We start from the raw sequence: 4,147 nt of genomic DNA on the forward strand, positions 1-4,147 counted from the left end.
TTGGCCAAGAAGAAGGGCCAAGTGGCACAAAAGGGCAAGGCGAAGCCCAAGGAGACCATCCCCGGAACAAAGAAGAGCAAGGAGCACATTGTGTGCTTCTCTTGCAATCAAAAAGGGCATTACCGAAGTCAATGCCCCAAGGGGAAGAAGATGGTCAAGGCTCAAGGAGGCATTCGTCAAGGGGGAGCCTCCAAGGTAAAGAAGAAGGTAACATTTATTGAGCCTACCCCTTTACATTATGGTAAAAAGCATGATAGTTCTAACTTTTATCATTTTAATGCAATTTACCATAAGAATAGAAAGCATGAGGGCTTTAAGGAAAAACATGTGGCCCTACATGCCAAAACTACCCAACCTAAGGTTAGGAAGGTAGATAGACACTTGGGCAATAACTCTAAAGATTTTAGATACAAGCCCAAGAACAAATATGCTCATGAATCAAATGAAAAATCTAAAACTAAGGACTTAGTGTTAGAAAATCAAGTCTTGAGATCAAGGCTTGATAAAATGGAAAAGACCCTAAAAAGGATGGAAAATATCCTATTAGGGCAAAATGAGCATAACCTAGGGTTAGGGGTACAAAAGCCATCCAATGGCCATAGAGGTTTGGGATACAAACCAAAGGCTAAGAAGGATGTGCCCTCTTACCATAGAGTTCCATATAGTTATGGAACAAACCCTAGGTCTAGTGGTCAAGCCAAAAATACTAGGGAAGTCATCCCTAAGAGTATTTTTGCAATAAATGTGACTAAGACTTCTAAGAAGTCTAAGAAAGTCACAAACAAGGTCACAAGGGAGGTTATCCCTAGAGTTGACCTAGAAAATGTGACCAAGGCTTCTAAGAAGCCCAACAAGGTCACTAGGAAGGTATCTAGGGAAGTTATCCCTAGTGAGTACCTAGAGCATCCAAGGAGCACCAATAGGTGTTGGGTTCCTAGGAGCATCTTCTCTACCCCATAGATGGGTTAGAGAGTGTCAACTCCGATTAGAAGGGTAGTTAACCCAACTTTGAGGAAATTGACACTCAAGGAGCATTTTCAAGGTTTTAGTTAACCTTTGAAAATGAAATGGAATTATTGATTACTCCTTGAAAGAGTAAAATGTGTCTAATGGTGAAAAATTGATTTTATCTTAAAATGGCACAAATTGGGAAAACCTTGAGAAATACCAAGTTGGGATTTTGGTATTCTCTTGGAAATTTAAGGCAATCCAGGCCTTGATTTATGTAATCACTCTTGAGGAAAAAATGGAATATGCCAACATTTGAGGACATGTTTATTTTCAATTGGCATACATTAAATCAAGGAAATTAGAAATGCCAATTTAGGCTTTGGCATTCTCTTGTAGCACTTTAGGGCAATCTAGGTTTAAGGTGTAAGTTTAGCTAAGACTTTAAGGATACTTAGATAGTTAATCTAGGTATATTTTATTTATGCTAAATCTTGCCATGATTGTTTGCCCATCATATGCCATGACATCATGTCTAGTTTTGCATTCATGTTTTATTATGAAAAATCCAAAAATACCATGTCATGACATTCATACATCATGTAGTAATAGGATATTTTCTTTTGATGTATGCCATAACATAATCATGCATTAAGTTTAATTCCTTGTAATTAAGGACGAATGGCATTTAACAACAATTATTGACAAGTGACATCCTAGGTGGATGTCTAATATCTCTAGAATGCCTAGATAGATATGCATGATCCCTAGATTAGGGCAAAAACCAAAATCTACATCTCACAAAGACCATAAGGTGACTTGTATGTGATTAGTGCACATTAGATATAAGTGAGATGTTAGGAAGATGAACAAAACTCAAGATGTTGATTTAGTGCATTCTTTTGAGTTTTAGGTTCATCAAAACACATAGTTATGTGTTTTCCCATCATTGGGAAAGCTAATGTACAAGTAATGTGCATTATGCCCAAGGAACATGATGGGATATTGGTTTTGAAAATATTTTTAAAATATTTTTGGAAAACCTTGGTGAAGGCTATCTTTTGATAGTAATCACCATTGAATAGTTAGACACAAACTTGAAGAAAAACACTAAAGTTTTTGCAAGTTTTCAAGTTTGTGTCAATCTTTGAAAATATGATGTATTTTCATAGAAAGCTATTTTTCCATGATTAAGTATGCCCTAAATAATGTCTACACGAAATTTCATGATTTTTGGATTTTTGTAGAATTTTCTAGGGGTTTCTGAAGTTGACTGAAATGGAATTTCAGCAACTATCAGAGCTCCGATCGATCCATGGATCGATTGGAGTGCCCGAATCGATCCGTGGATCGATTCAGAAGGCAAGTCTCCCGCGAGCAGAAGCTCGCTGGATCGATCAGCCGATCGATCCAGGTAGTCTAAATCGATCCGTGGATCGACTCAGAAGGCAAGTCTCCCGCGAGCAGAAGCTCGCTGGATCGATCAGCCGATCGATCCAGGTAGTCTGAATCGATCAGTGGATCGATTCAGAAAGGTTCAATCGATTGGAACCCAACTCCAATCGATCCAAGTTGCTGATTTTGGCTGGGAAGGCTTGATTTCAGCATCTTTGAACCTCTTTGAGTCTAGATAACCATTCCAAACCCCTAAAATATATTTGTATACATACAAAGGGTGTTTTCATGTGAAAACAAGGATGGATTGGTTAAGGAAGACTTCATTGAAGTTTAGGTTGAGGTTTGTTTCAAATTTTGAGTATTTGAACCTCAAAACTTCTAAATTTGGGTTTCCTAAAGGTTTAGGAATTCCAAGTCATTGTTGGTGCAATGACAGAAGTTACCACCATGTCTTTAGGGGGAGGGACTCTTTAAAGACATGAAAAATTACTTTTCATGAACCTTGGAAGGTGGTTAACCTTCTTTAAAGAAAATGCTCATGTATGAGTTTTTGAACTTGAAATGGGGAGTGGATATCCTCATTATTTCAAGTGGGAACTCAAGTGGTTAGATAATGCTCAAGGTTGGGTATTTGTCTACATTGAGGGAGAAGTTAAGGATAAATGAAGGGTATGAGACCTTCATTATCGTGTTGATCACAACGAGTGATGTTGTGAACAATGATGAGTAACTCTTCAGGGGAAGAGTCGTCAACAAATGGATTTGTTGATGTGTACCCAAAATTGGGGCATGGGTTGATGTGTGCCCAAAGATGGGTTGATGTGTGCCAATAGGGGGAGAATGAAAGGACCTATGAATGGGTGTAAGTTAGGCTTTCATTACCTAGAGGGAGTGTGCCCTCGTAGGGGGAGAATGAAGAGCTTAATTTATATGTTCATTACCTAGTGGCATGAAGATTGAGGCTATAGGATTAGCCTAACTTACATGTGGTATTGTAAGTGTTATTGTGGTATTGTCAAACATCAAAAAGGGGGAGATTGTTGGTGCAATATCCCTCAGGTCAAGGTTGACCTGGGTGACCAAGCTGAGTCTTGGTTTGAGTTTAGATGTTTGACAATAAGAGATTGATTGAAGAAGAGTCAAGTAGGTCAAGGTTGACCGGATACTTGACAGGTAAGTCCTGGTGAGTGAAGCCAGGCAGAAGGAAAACCCTAGTGAGTGAAGCTAGGTGAAAGTCCTGGTGAGTGAAGCCAGGCAGAAGGAAAACCCTAGTGAGTGAAGCTAGGTGAAAGTCCTGGTGAGTGAAGCCAGGCAGAAGGAAAACCCTAGTGAGTGAAGCTAGGTGAAAATCCTGGTGAGTGAAGCCAGGTGAAAGCCCTAGTGAGTGAAGCTAGGCAGAAGGAAAACCCTAGTGAGTGAAGCTAGGTGAAAGTCCTGGTGAGTGAAGCCAGGCAAGGGAAAATCCAGATGGATCAAGGATGATCGGACATCTGGTGTTGGGAAGTCCAAGTAGGTCAAAGGATTGACTGGATACTTGGCACGAATAGAAAAGTCTAAGTGGGTCAAAGGGATTGACCAGACACTTGGTGGGAAGTCCTAGCAGGTCAAAGGAGTGACCAGATGCTAGGCATGATGTACCAACAGGTCAAGGTTGACCGGATGTTGGTTTGAGAGGCTTGGAACTTGGTTTTGGGCAAAAACCAAGTGTTGGATCGATCAGTGGATCGATCCAGGAGCTGGATCGATCAGTGGATCGATCCAGGCTTCTCCTAAGCGAACAGAGAGCCTCTGGATCGATCCG

Source organism: Zingiber officinale, chromosome 5A, assembly GCF_018446385.1.
Source record: "Zingiber officinale cultivar Zhangliang chromosome 5A, Zo_v1.1, whole genome shotgun sequence".
In the NCBI taxonomy this organism is placed as follows: Eukaryota; Viridiplantae; Streptophyta; class Magnoliopsida; order Zingiberales; family Zingiberaceae; genus Zingiber; species Zingiber officinale.